The 14,881-nt window shown below is 38.9% G+C and overlaps 1 long non-coding RNA gene across 1 annotated transcript; it reads left to right on the top strand.

The window, feature by feature from the left end:
- The first annotated feature begins 677 nt into the window (after positions 1 to 677).
- On the top strand, positions 678 to 14,881 carry LOC128361883 (uncharacterized). Its single transcript, XR_008321603.1, has 3 exons — positions 678 to 768; positions 1,085 to 1,127; positions 14,866 to 14,881. It is a non-coding gene; the product is annotated as an uncharacterized LOC128361883 (long non-coding RNA).

Raw genomic sequence — 14,881 nt, forward strand, 5'->3', positions numbered from 1 at the left:
ATTGCGTAAGACTTATAGGGATCTTTATTAAAATAAATAATACATATTGGCAGGAATTGAATATAATATTCATAAGTATGTTTTTATTGTGTATAATCATATGAAAATATCTGCATTACAGTATATATATCTGCATATACAGTATATGCAGGAAAATACAGATGTGCTACTGTGTGTCATCACAGTTAAATCAAAATGTTGAGGAAGGCAGTGAAAACTATGCCTCAGTTAGTCATAGTTTGTAATGTTTGTGCACTGTAGAGGATATCTGGGAATATGAAACAAATATAAAGACATAGTCTTTAAGATTTGGTTGTAATATTTGAGTTTTCCCAAAGTTAAAGATTTTCTGTCTGAATAAAAAGTTACGGTCATACAGTCATTGTTCTGTAGAAAATGGTTTCTAAAAGGGTTAAGTGTCTGAGCTCAAGAAATATGAGAAAACTGTCAACAACTGCCTTCACCAAGTCAAAGTTCAAACTGAAACTGGATGGAAATGTGTAATCGCGGCCGCCCTCTCTCACCATCAGGAAAGTGAGCAAAGCCTCCACTTCCTCCAATTCTCTCTGTGTTTTCATACTGGATTGCACTCCATCCTGTGGTTTGTGTGTGTGTGTGTGTGTGTGTGTGTGTGTGTGTGTGTGTGTGTGTGTGTGTGTGTGTGTGTATGCAGCCAGCCCCTCTCAGTCTGTCAGCCAGACATCAACACAGCAACAGCATGCTACAGCAGAGGAGCTTCAGAAAGGCCGGCGCCTGTGACACCCCAGGGTGAGCCCATTGATCTGTTTATCCATTCATTTACAATGTAGTGTTTTTGGGTGTGGTAACTTTCCCCTATAAAAGATAGAGTTTTTCAATATTTAAACTTTGCATGTTGTGGGAAACCATATTTGTATAGTAAGTCTGAAAAAAGAAAAACATTTTTAGAGTAATAGAAACAATTCTTTAGTGAAAGTTACGCTTTTGATTAGGTTTTATGTAAAATCTGTTCTATTTAACAGGAAAAAACTAAATACCAATAGAATATTAAAATTTCTCTCTCTTCTTAACAGACACTGATATCAATCTTCTCATCTATCTCCAGGTAAAAAGTCAAACAAGGGTATTCCTCTACTTGTAAAAGGATGGTAAGACCTTTTTTGACTTGATGCTGTGAAAGCCCATTAGAGTCTCAGCCCAGCTGCTATGTTGTAGGCCAGCCACTAGAGGTCACTGTGTTTAAGATTAAAGACAAACCTGCTGCATGTATGTCTCACGTGAGGTTTAAGGACAACTGCGGTGTACTGTAAATGGGATTACATTGCTCTGATAATTTTAATAGTAACATAACATATTAACATGTTGCTTGTAACCTGTAAGGTTCTTACGAAGATTGGGGCGATGTGAGCAAAATCAAATATTACAATATTTTTGACCAGATACTTCAATATCAATATGGTGACAATATTGTAGGGAATGCTATTGGTGCTTTCAAAATATATTTACACAATGAGATTTTTAGTAAATAATCCTATAAAAGACAGCTAGAACAGTCCAGTAAGTTCAAAAAATTACATCACTTTACTGTAATGCAGCCTTTAAAACCAGGAAAAGAAAACACTTAGGTCGTATTTCACAGAATTAACACCAAACTCAGCAGTTCCACTCAGCTCTGTATAGCATTAGCATAATTTAGCTCATTGTTTGGTTTTACAGCCTTTACTATTTTAATCCACTTACTGTACTTTCATCAATCTTGTTGCTTTGTTGAGTTAAACAAGCAGACAGACAATACAAGCAACTACCTGGAAGTTTTAGCTGTTAAAGATAAAGATATTTCCATCAGGAGATGGTGGAGACCAAAACAGAGCTAAAGGAGGATAATATTTTAGGCTTGTATTCATCAGGTGGCCAAAAACACAACTAGTGCAAGTTTGTTATATTAAAGATATGACAATGTTGTGTTTACAGCTTACCCTATCACCACCAAATCCAGTAGTTTTACTTGACATGCAAGTTATCATCAGTCGTTGTACGAGTTGTGTTTCAAACGGTCAAATGTAGTGTAGTAGATGCTTTACTGAGAAAATGTTTCACATTGCTGCTTTAAAGTGCTTTATCATGTGTTTCTGGTTATGTTTCCTTCCTCAGTCTCTCATCTCCTCCTTCTGACTCTCCCCTTCCCCTCCCACACCAAACACAGTCTCTCTCCCCCAAATCCCACAGACAATCATCATCATGATTATTAGTTTGAGCAGTGAGGGGCAGTGTGGTTATTACTGTTGTGGCTCAGTCAGCAGTCCAATGAGAGGCATGTTGAGGGCTGTCGGAGCTACTCCATTCCTGATAGACAGAATATGTCAAACTGGTTCAGCCTAGAGGACACTCCTTAAAATACCATAGGATTCAAATACAAAATGAGCACCTGCAGCCAGGAAACTTTGTGACTACAGCAGCGAGTTACGGTAAGCTTAGAAAATGTGCAGAACTGTTCATGGAATTGAGTGGGAAAGTCATATGATGGTGTTTTGGTTGCTCAAGAAGGTGTCTGGTTACACTGCACAAACGTTATGGGGATACAGGATTACTATAACAGGGGTGCAACCTCAATGGTGGAGTAGGTTTCCAACTAGGTGAAGCCCTTTTGTTTCTGCTGTGTAATGGCTGTCTTTGTCAATCACTGCAAAATCATTATAGTTGATTATCTTATACCTGATTACTTTGCCTACATCTAAGGTGGTTTAAAGCTCATTGTGACATTTTTGTGCTGCATTTATGGAGGTTTAATACTATGACATTATTAACACAAAAGTTTTACTAAAGAACTATAGGTTGAATCACTATTGTCTTAAAAGAGTCATGTGATGGTAAAAATTGACATATTGTCAGTCAAGGAGTGCGTGTCTGCTTTGGAGATACAGAAGACTTCTGAGTTTAAATCATTGTAGATTAAAAGAATGGTTGGAATATTTTTTTTTTCATTTTTTGATTGACATTAGATTGACAGAAGACTGATGCCGTTCTCATACCTATACAATAAATCAATAAAGTCAGCAGAATGTTAGCTTAGTGTAAAGAATGGGGGTGGGGGACTAACATGGTTTGTAATAAAATCCACCACATGAGAAAACGTGTTATATGTAATCTTTAATCTGTAAAAATGACAAGTTGATGATGTAGCTTACATGATGTATCACACTATTTCTCATCCTGCTTCCAGTCTTTAAAGAATGTGTAGAAGGAAATTGAGTTAACCAGATCCTGGTTTATATTCAATATACAGAAGTATCAATCTCCTCATCTAACTCTCAGCAAAAATGACAAACAATTCCATTCAATCTTTGTTTAACACAAAAATTCTGTCTACTCATTGCTCCTCTTCTCATCATAATTACCACTATCTGGCATTTAGATGCCACAAATAAGCACAGGTGTGTGTCTTTGGGGACACAGTAGCTATCCACTGGATGAGTTGTTTTGAATGGTTAATATACACCTATAGTTTTTCATAATACATAATCACAACAGTAAATAAGCCAATTTGAGCACAATTTTAATTGAAATATTGTAATTTTAGGGAAGACTGAATGTTTGTTTAATGACCACACTGACAACTGGTTGCCAGGAACTTTATGTGAAACTCAAAAGAAAGGAAACAAAAGGGTCTTTAAAGCATGTTACAAGTATGACATTTTAAAGGTGTAAAGATTTGGCTAGAATTTTGGTTTAAAACATTCAATATTCAACATAACTAAAATGATTAACAGAATGTAAAGAAATGTGATGTGGTGTCAAAGATGTCTATGTGTTGCAAAGATATCTACTGAGGGGTGGGGTACTGTTCTTTCTGGTGATACGCCTGTTTGGAGCAGGTGGCCAAATCATGCATATTGTACATTTTAGGTGTATATTAAAACAGCTGGAAAACTAGAACATATCCACTTCCCTTTCTGTAATTGAGATATAGAAAAAGTAAGAAAAGTTGGTCATTTTTAAAAATACTTTCCCAAAATCTGAATTCAGATGAACTACCACCAAGCTACTGTAAACTGTAGTTCAGCAGCTGATTTAATTACATGTACTGAAATGACTTCCCAGCAGTCAGGATCATTCCATTAACGTTACCTCGCTGTGGGGAGTCACCCAGTCTAGTCTGAATCATTAACACCAGCTGTCTCTACTCCTCTACTATTAGCACTCATTCTACAACTCACAACAAAATAAGTCTGAGACAAGCCTTTAATCCCACTTACAGTATTTTACAATTTCCATTTCTCACTGTCCTGCCATTGCAGCTGTAACTTTACAGAAAGATGACATAACAATGAGCCGGTGATAGGTGTCAATCTTACCTCCCATGTTTGCATTCTATCTAATTCTAAGTTCTAACACAACTCGTCCAGGCAGCCATATTGGAGGGCGCAGGTTCTAAGGCAACAGTGTTAGACAGGCCTATCCTGATAATCAGACTGAATTTCATTTCACTGTATTAATTAATTCTGCCTAATGTTGTGTTCATGTTATTGAAACTTTGCACTGTGTTGCTTTTTCATTAATAAAGGTAGGTAGCTGCCAGGCAAAAAAAGGCTTTGATTGTTGTTGCTGACTGAATCGGCCATAAGAGACATTAATGGACACAACATCTATTTGAATTGTCAAAAAAAAAGAAGAAAGAAATGTGGGTCATTCAGAGGTCTAGAAACATGTTACCACATGCCATCAGGGATCTATCTGTTGTCATTTGCATGCCACCCAATGCTCCTTCATGACCCTCCTTCTATACAGAGTTGGACATGGGTCCTTGGCTGCCCAGCCTTGGAGAACTGGTGTTGCTACCATGAATGTAAATTAATGCAATGACATAAGTAAAATCCTTAAAATCAATGATCACAAACAGTGAACTTGGGGGCACTGGTTGGGACCCCCACTTTCCCAGTTGGTTCAAAGTTCAAAGTAGACTTTGTTCTCCATACCATATATGTGGAAATTGCACGGCAGAACAAAATTGTGTTTACTCCTCGGTCAATGTCCACATTAAAAGCACAGTTCTTCTTGACGTCAACAGTGATTTCTTTTGTTTTGCCTACATTTAATGACAGGATGTTTGTCTTCCATCAGTCTACCAATTGGTTCACTTCCTCTCAGTGAGATGATTCATTAACTTTCCTGATAAGGGCCCACCACCATTGTGTCGTCCACAATGTTAGTGATGTTGAACTGTGTTTGCCACAACAGTTGAAGGTCATCATCAGTATGAACAGCAATGGACTCAGGACGCAGGCCTGAGGAATGCCAGTGCTCAGTGTGATGGTTTTGGAACTGTCCTTACCAACCTTTACTAACTGGGTTATGCCTGTCAAGAAGTGTAGTATCCAGTAATCTCATGGACTCAACTTGCTTATCGAGGGATGATTGTATTGAGGATCCAGCTGAAAAGCTGAAAAGAATCCACACATACAGTAAGTGTTATTGTTCTCTCGGCTCAGGTACAGTGCTGAGGATACGGTGTCATGGATAGTTTTTGGATAGTATGTAACTTGAGTGGGTGTGGTGTGGAGTAAAGTCTGGATGTTATATGGTCCTTGACCTGCCTCTCAAAGCATTTCATCATGATGGATGTGAGTTCTAGGGGGTGGTAGTGGATGAGACCCAACACTGTAGACTATAGACACTGTAGGCACTGGTATGATGGTTGTGGCCTTGAAGCACAAAGGGACAATAGCCTGCCTCAGGGAGGTGTTAAAAATGTCTGTGAGGACAAGTGTTAGTTGATCAGTGCATTCTCTAAGCTCACAACATGGTATGTTGTCAAGACCTCCAGCTTCCCATGGACTGACTCTGTTTGTGGTGTGCCGAACATCAGCAGGGCTGGGACAGTCACCTGGTCATAGTGGTGTGGCATGTCTTTCCTCACAGGAATATAGTTTGGTGCCTCAAACTGCCCAAAATAACAATTGAACTGGTTGCAGGAGTCAATATTGTTGTTTGCAGGGTAATTGAGCAGTCATGCGCCCGGAGTCTGTAGAGTAATGGAAGTGACACACAAGTGCCCTGATGCTCGGGTGAAGGTTAGCCCTAGCTAATCTAAGGGCCATTTTGTCATTGGACTTAAAGGCAACATTGCATGCTCTCAACAGCACATGCGCCAGGGCTTTTGGTTGGCATGTGTGGTGATGTTCTCAGTGTCAGTGACATCATCAATACACTTTTTACATATTCAGCTTTCTTTTCGTTTCTTTTTCAGCTACTATTATGTTTGGATGACTCTTGTAGTAAACATGCCTGGGTTAAGAAATAACTAATTTATCAGTAAATATTACTGACACCACCTATATTTCACCTTAACTTATTTTTTATCAGGGAATCTGGCTCACTTTTCAAGTTACACTCATTCACCCCTGCCCTGGAAGCTGCCCAGTACAACCACAGTGTGACCTGTGGCTGATTAGGTGGCACAAAATGTAAAATACTGTAAATCTGATGTCTTAAAAATGACAACATTCAGATTAAGGTTAAAAGAATAGCTTTATTATTTAAGCTATAGCTCTTTGTTCTAAAGAAGGCTAAGCAGCTGTGTATCTGTTCTGATGTCAGTCAGGTGGCAAAAGACAACTGCAGGGTGCATACACTGAAACACATACCATACAAATAACCTTCCAGAAACAGAAACATGACATCATTGCTAACGCACTGTGTGTATGTGTGTGTGTGCATGTGTATTTGTGTGTGTGTGTGTGTGTGTGTGTGTGTGTGTGTGTATAAAGGCATGTCAGTGAGTCTTCAACCCCGTCACCGGGAACAGCAGCAACTGTGGCGTTACCATGCCACCTGACGGTCCCGCCTTCCAGGAAAGCTGTGAGGTTTATATGTCGAAGAGAGACAAGTGACTTGGCTTATGAACTGCTAGAGATGAAGCCAGCATATGTGTGTGTGTGTGTGTGTTTCCAGCTTGCAGTATGTGAACATTATGTGCAAGCATGTGTCCACCATATGTATGGCGTAAAGCAGTGTGTTGACCACATCACAGAACATTCCTCTTCTCATGACCTTTTTAACAGTTGTAAGAAACGTGAATAAATAGCATGTGTGTGTTGTGTGTGTGCATATAATGTAGCAAGACTTGTAAGCTTCTGTGTCCCCTTGATATTTGATAAGGTTTATTTAATACACTGTGGTAAATATTTAGCACCCCTCTGAGTGAGAAGAATGGATTAAAAACCAAGTCGAAGTTCTCTTTAGTTTTCTTTATTATCAATCAATCAGAACCCTGCCTAGGTCAGTGGAGACAGAACTTTATCAATTTGAGGCTGCTGAAGGTGTCCCGAGTCCAATGGAGCCTTCCGTTCTGTCTCTCCTCTCTGTCTGTGTGTAAGATCATTTATACAAATGTTACAGCCCATACATGTGTACGTTTTCCCGGGCACGAGCACTCTGCTAAGCCTACTTTTCAACCTTAAAAGGATACAATCTATACTTGTTTATATTCAAGTTCCAATGCCTTTACTGTCTGTCAACTCCCAGATATTAATGGTCATTATACTGGTTCATACTAAGGCCTTTTAAAGAAGCAGAACTTTTAGTATTAGAGTAATATAAATCTGTAGCAGAAAATACACAACAACACAAAGGCTTTTATGTAAAATACGTTCACATCACCTTGAAAACACAAACACACATATTGACAAAGGTATTATTTAATACGTCCGCCATGCAGTTAAAGGTCAAAGATAGTGTTTCTCAGACTGATGGAAATACAAAGTGTGGTGCCAGATGTTAGATAATGGCTGGCAATGCATTTTGGATTATGGCCCATCCACCAAAAAAGGTAGCAGAAGACTATGACAACAATAAACTCCTTTCACAACTGCCACTTTTACTTTATTTGTCACCCTGCAGTTGTACAGATGACAGGCAATGACTGGATCTCTTAAACGACATACGCCACGCACACGCACACGCACACGCACACACACACACACACACACACACACACACACACACACTATACACTGCCATCCACCCACCTCGTCATCTCTAAAGGGAGAAAGAGTTCTTGTACCGAGAGCTGCTTGTTAGCCTAGAATGACTTTGATGGTATTTTCTGGCTACCTGGTGAATATGAATTTACCCTTTTAGGTCTATTTTGGCCCTCTGTGGTCTCAGGAGTGGTTTCTACCACCCAGGTCTTGGACTAGCTTGGACTATTTTCCATCCTGGTGCAATGCTCAGTATTAGTGGAGGAAGGAGTGCACCATTTATGGAGCCAAGCAGAAAGTAAAGAGTTCAGAGTGGTGGATGGGTGTGTAGTGCATCCAGCTTACGTGTAGAAGATCATGTCTGCAGAGTCTGAATCCTGTCGCAGGAGAAACTGATCTTCAGCACGTACATAACCTTGCCATTTGCAGATTCTGTCAAAATTTTTAAAAATGTTGACTTTGGACTGTTGTTATTAAGCCTAAATTGTATTTTTGCAGAGTAATCCAATATCAACATTTTTCCTGGCAACATGGCTGGCAGTCCTCTCCTCAGAACCATATCAGCCTTTTTAGCTGTTAGATGTTTAATTTGCCCACAGCTAATTGCTAATTTATCTAATTTAAAATTTCAAGCTCTCCAAATGTGCATGTTTTAAGACTGGAACACCATGCAAACTACACAAAAAGCTAAGTACTGGAGTGTCCTGCTGGTGGTTGAGTGGTTAGAGTGCATGCCACATAATTGCAGTGACCCTGGTTCGAATCTGGCCAGGGACCTATGCTGCAAGTCATTCCTCTCTCTCTCTCTCTCTCCCTGTTTTCTGTTGGCATCTTTGCCAGTTACTCTCTAAAATAAAGGCAAAAAAGCCCAAAATAAATCTTTAAAAAAAAAGCCAAGTACTGGAAGGGTCACTACTAGTTTTCTCCAACTCCATCTCCAGAGCACAGAAGGAGCACTGCTTATGATGGCATGATGGCACTGACAGCACTGAGAGTGATGGTCCCATATTATTTAAATTGTGTTTTTCATACAAGCGTTATTGATTTGCAAGATGTCACTTTGTCAGCTTCTGTTTCCTTAGTTTGATGAGTAGTATGTGGTGGTGGTGTGGAGTCGAGGTCAGTGGAGACTGACATTAGTGGCATTTAGGGAGTGTTAAGACACTTTTGGAGGAAGATTGAAAGGACTTTGTGGTAGTGTCTTGGGAACATCAGTGTCTTCATGCTATGAGTCAACCCTTCATCCACACAGCCCAGCCACCTCCCACATCCACACTGACAGATGCTGATGAGGCTGACGTAAACTCAGCGTTACACTGCTGTTATAGAGACCTGACACCTCAGACAGAACAGCTGTCAAAAGCTTAACCACAAGGCTTTTTTCAGCATAGCCACAAAGATGTGTGGGTTATAGTTGGAGAATGACTGCAGATAATGGATCTTTATTGACAGGTTTCTGTTTTTTCTTCAGATTGCATCGGTTTGCTTTAGTATGCATGAGCAAATGTTGTACTTTGTTACTTAGCTTCCCTTTTGAAACAAGCAAAATAATGGCTTTCTTTTTTTTCTTCTTTTGATATATAATGTTGAACAGTGTGGCACGGGAGTGAAAATCATTGACAGTTTTTGTTGCCGAGCTTCAGCAGTCAGAAGTGAAGACTGCTGAACATAAGCAGCAGCAGCAGGAACTTTTAAATTAAATGGCAGCAATTTGGATAAAGATGAATATGACCCTATAAATGGAGGTGATTTAAAGTGCAAGGTGCCATGTTAGGGGACAACTGCTCCGACAGTCTGACCATTGACTTTTGTCCGACATCACCATCAAATGCCAGGTGAGCTCAGTTTTATATAGTACTTGTAAGCTATGCTAAAAATGAACACTATATATTTGTTTAAAAAAAGCATGTAATTACTGGCTTTATATAATTTCCAGTCCACACGTCATGCAAAGCCATGATCAAGTCAAGCTTACATGATTCTGTTCAGTTCTTGTGTTTTGGGTTGACTACTATCTTCCTCTGCTTCACTGGCAAACTGACTTGTCAATTGAACCTGAATATAAATTATGACTTTCATTATTCACAAACACAAAAAAAGTGAGTTGTTCCTTGTATACAGTGCATGACATACAACATCTTTGTTAATGTTCAGTTTCAGGAGCACAAGTATTAGTAGTAGTAGTAGTAACCTAGCAGAGATTGTGGGTTACTATTTAATATTGCTATAAGGCCAGTTGGCGAGGGCACTAAACAGTCTCAGTCTGAGTTAAATGATTTACAGAAATCTTAATGGTAGATAAATTGTAAATTGTGTTTTTCAAGATAACCATGATCACAAACTTAGATTTCTACATTAATGGAAAAAATGCATGAAAATAATATTTCCACGTATAATTGGATATAATTCAGTAATTGAGTTTAATGATGATATTAAAAAATGACATTATTATTGTTATAAAAAGCTAGAAACTTAGGACTGACAATGTTTTGTTATCAGGCTGATTACACTGAGTGTTAATAGCTTTACACAGTTAGCTGCAAGCTAACACTAACGCTAACATTAACGCCACAGACTGACAGGATGAGCTGCTTCACAGCATCCTGGAGGTCTTAATTAAGAGCTTAAAAGTTTATGGTTAAAACTGGAAATTTCTCACCACTCTATTCACCAGCTGTCAGTCATTTACACTCAACAGTTAGGCGATTAAACAGATAAACTGCGAGCTAAGTGAGGCAAATAGTAGACATTATCATACAGAACATATTAGCCAGGCAATAAGCAGGAGTTTTGTTGTTTAGCTAACTTGGCTGTAGCTAATTAATTAGCAAGAAAATTTGCTGTAGCTGTTGATATTTATGATGGTGAAAATGACTGAAAATTCCACTTGCTACAGTTTGTGGTTCTTGAATATGATTTGATATAGAAACAATTCATCTTCAGCCCTAGTCTGAGTGAAGCTTTACCCAAAATGTTAAACATAGCATTATAGCATCTATAGCATTATGATGGGATCATAAATCAACTGGGCTAAGTGGCAGATGAAGCGAAGACATTTGAAACAGTGTCCGTGACAGAAATTGTTGAATTTCTTTCTTAGTTTTTTTTAATGTTTTTTTTTGTTAGTTTTATTTTCTGACACTTCTTTACACAAACAGTAGTAAGGTGAGATGTAATTAGTGTGTGGAGGTCCCTGACACTGGTTTCTAGCCTTTATGGCATGTGACCTTTTCTAGCAAAGCAATGTCGACTCGTGACCCCCTGTGACAGTTGGCATGTGAATGAGTTATGACCAGTGGAACTAAAGAGTTTATTTGGATCGTTTTGAATGCGTAAAAAAAATAATATCCAGTATTTCACAATAAAAAAAATCATAGTGAAGCAATGTTTGTTTTTTCCTCTATCTTGTAACTTATCTCATGTTTCAGGTTTATTTAGAGACTTTGGGAGTTCCTGACCCCCATGTTGAGAACCACTATAAGAGAGTTTTTGGATTTCACACTTACATTTTAAAGCTTCACATCCTTTGTTGACATTTCCACCATCTTATCACCAGTGTTGATTTCTCTGAACTCAAAGCTGTCACTAAGCTGCAGCTAAGAACTCTGAGTGCTTGTCTGAAACAGTGTTCACAACAACCAAGCAGACATACATATACCAGATAAGCAAATATTGACTCAGGCAACCTTCAGGTGGTCCATCATTCATAGCCCTATTACTTTTATAGGCTGAGCGTGTCCGTCGTGTGTGTGTCTGTGTGTGTAGTGAAGCGTGCTTTAGTCAATATTTAGCCCTGTCATGTTGACTGTGCCTGCTTTAGTAACCAGGTGCCAACAGCTTCCTGATGGTTTGGTCTTCTCTTTGCTCTGATTCATGTTTAACTACTCGCCTGACTTATTTCCAGGTTGTCTGTCAAAAATAACATGAATTTAGTCTTTTAATGGTTCTGTTTGCTGCTCAGTGAACCACTAATTACCTGTCAGAGCAGGGTTAAAGTGTCAAGCAGGCAGTCGATTTAAAACATAGATAAAATATGTAATATTGATCTGCGTGTTCCTCAGGCTGTATTGTGTGTGAATTAAATTAGGCATACATGTGTCAACAGATATATACTGTACTGCGGCAGATCTGGAAGAGGTTTTGCTGTTGTGTTTTTGACAAAGGCACACACACACTCACATGTAAGCGTTGTATTTCCAGGCAGTTATATATACGAAAATGCACAGTTTCCAAATGAAAGCGATATGAGAACACTTGAAAATTATAATTGTAGTATCTTTAAAGCCATTGAATTGGACACATGGACCCGTTCTTTTCAATCTACCCTGAGTGTTGTATTTACAGCACATTGAATGAAAAAACCCACACACATAAAACACAATTTAAAAAAAGGAAAGAAAAGCAAAAAGCCAAACTCTTACTCCACAGCACAGGACATCCCATTCAGGTTTAATGACATTCAGAACAGGTAGATCGATGTGAATCATTGTCTCTTGAAAACTCTCAAACAAAGCAGGAGGAAAAGAGATATTTAGTTTGGCATTTGAACAAAAGGTAAGGAAGGACATTATATCAGAATAACTTTTAAAATAGACACAATATACAGTATGTATCACAAAAAGATGAGATACATTTTAATAGGATAACAGATAAATAAATAATGAAATGATTAAATTGTAAAAACATATGTATTTCTTTAACATTGTTTGGTAATACAGAATCTATAATTGAAGTAAAGGTGAGTAAAGCGTGGTAGTTATACCTACAGTATAGTGCACCTGTAGTGCATTAGCGATCAACACTCAGCAGGTCTTAAAGGACAGGTTCACAATTTTTCAACCTTTAAATACCAACAGCCCACAGTATTATCTATCAGTTATTTGTGTCTTTATACATTCCACAATATTATATTTAAGGAACATCTTACATCAGTGAAATGCTGCAAAAACAATGACGCTACACAGCTTCATCTGTCTGCTCCTGTTTTAGTCTTCCTGTCCAGCATTTTCAGGGTCATGGCCTTTAGTTGGAAGTTGCAGGACAAGTAATTCAAGCAGTGTGTCTGTCTTATTTCTGATTTACAGGGATAAAAGCCACAGTTGTAACACTTCACAAAACATGACATTGTTTAGTGCTAGTTCTGTCTGGTTCCAGTCACAATGTGTCCTGACCTTCACTACACCACCTTTTATGAGTGAGCATGTTTTCCATTTGGGCAGGAGGTCTTAAACTGTAGAGGAATGATAGTTATGTTCTGTAGAGAGACTGTCCACAGACCACTTCACGTTTGTGTGTGTGTGTGTGTGTGTGTGTGTGTGTGTGTCAGTGGGGTTTTTCCATCAGTTTACAAAGATAACTTTCTCTCGACAAATATAACAGTCAAAGACACATATGTAGACTCGTGTAGGCATGCAGTCAGTCAACACACTCCTCACACATAAATCAAACCAACACATGTTCTCAGTGTTGCACACACCCAATGTAAGTCCCAGACTTATTTTAGCTGTTTTTTTCCACACCAACAGGCGGATATGTTGTCACACTGAATTTGTTGTCTACAGATATTTAATTTTGGATTTTATGATCAGAGACTAAATATACGACACCAAGGTGTGTTCAGACCAATATTAACAATGTGTAAAAAACACAGCTTCTTCAGAGAGCCCTGGCAAAACAGCAAACAGTCCTCCATTGTGCAGCAAGGTACTACGGTATGTTGGCCAATCACATATGTGCAAGCAAACATCCCTGTTAGATTATGTTGTAGTGTCAGAGTATTTCTACTGTTTACCTTGCAGTTGTCATTACTGTCATGTTTGCTTTCCAGAGAAGTAATATCCAGAGAGTATGTATGAATGAAATGTTCAGCGATAACACAGTTTTCAACCAAATATCTGATCTTGCAGCACAATATCTACCAGAACATCTGTGACTACAGCAATGTAAAAACTTTTTATGGTTATGTTTAAGCAGTGGCACCATTTGATTAAGGTTTGAGAAAGATCACAGTTGTGACACCATGATCCATGACCAACCTTACCCAAAGTGCTTTTGTTTTCCTAAACTGGGCCTCAGGATGTGAACTCTGTTGTCGGAGTCCGGTTTCTGTTGTTACAGTCTGGCTTCTGTTGTCAAAGTGTGGCTTCTGTTGTCAGAGTCCGGCTTCTTGTGTGTTTGCCAACCATCCACCTTGACGTCCTTGATGGTGGTCAAAATTGTCAAAATTGAAGCAGCTGACAGCAATGTGTCCTGATTTTTAGTCTCTAGTATGGGTCAAAGTTTCAAGTTCAGAGCTTATTGGTTGGAGACTCACAGAGGTTCAAGGAGACTCTTAAATTCACATTTGTCAGTTGGTGAATTCCCAGAAACCTGTGACTCTTAATCTTCATCCACTGAGGTTCAAGTTGAGTTCTCCTATCCCAGAGCAACTACAGTCTACAACACAAACAGTACACCCACACAGACCCACAACAGAGCTGTCATTACTATAGCCTCTGACAGTGAGTGCAGGACTCTTATTGATGGCTGATGAAAGAGACACGTTAAGCCTGGGTTGTAAATAATTGTGAGGCATGCTGGGTTGGGGCAGTGCTGACAAGAATGGTATGGTCGACAACTTCCGGAGGCTGTCTTGGCCTCTTTGATATTACCGGCAGTTGGTGCTTGTGGAATATTGGCAGTGGTATACAACTGATACACTATATTGACAGATAAGGCCACTCATATTTAAAAATGAGAAATGGAAATGTTAAAATTGTACTTGTTGCTCATACTGTAGGTTTCCAATCCTCTGTTCAGTGTGGTTTTTCAGTAAGTTGTAGCCACAGCCTAGAGTTTCTCCAGAACCGTTAGCACGACAGTAGAGAAGTCTTATGTGGTTTTTCAATAACGGTCTCTGCATGTTTTGCAGGTGGGTCGGCAACGGC

This window comes from Scomber japonicus, chromosome 7 (assembly GCF_027409825.1).
Source record: "Scomber japonicus isolate fScoJap1 chromosome 7, fScoJap1.pri, whole genome shotgun sequence".
NCBI lineage: Eukaryota > Metazoa > Chordata > Actinopteri > Scombriformes > Scombridae > Scomber > Scomber japonicus.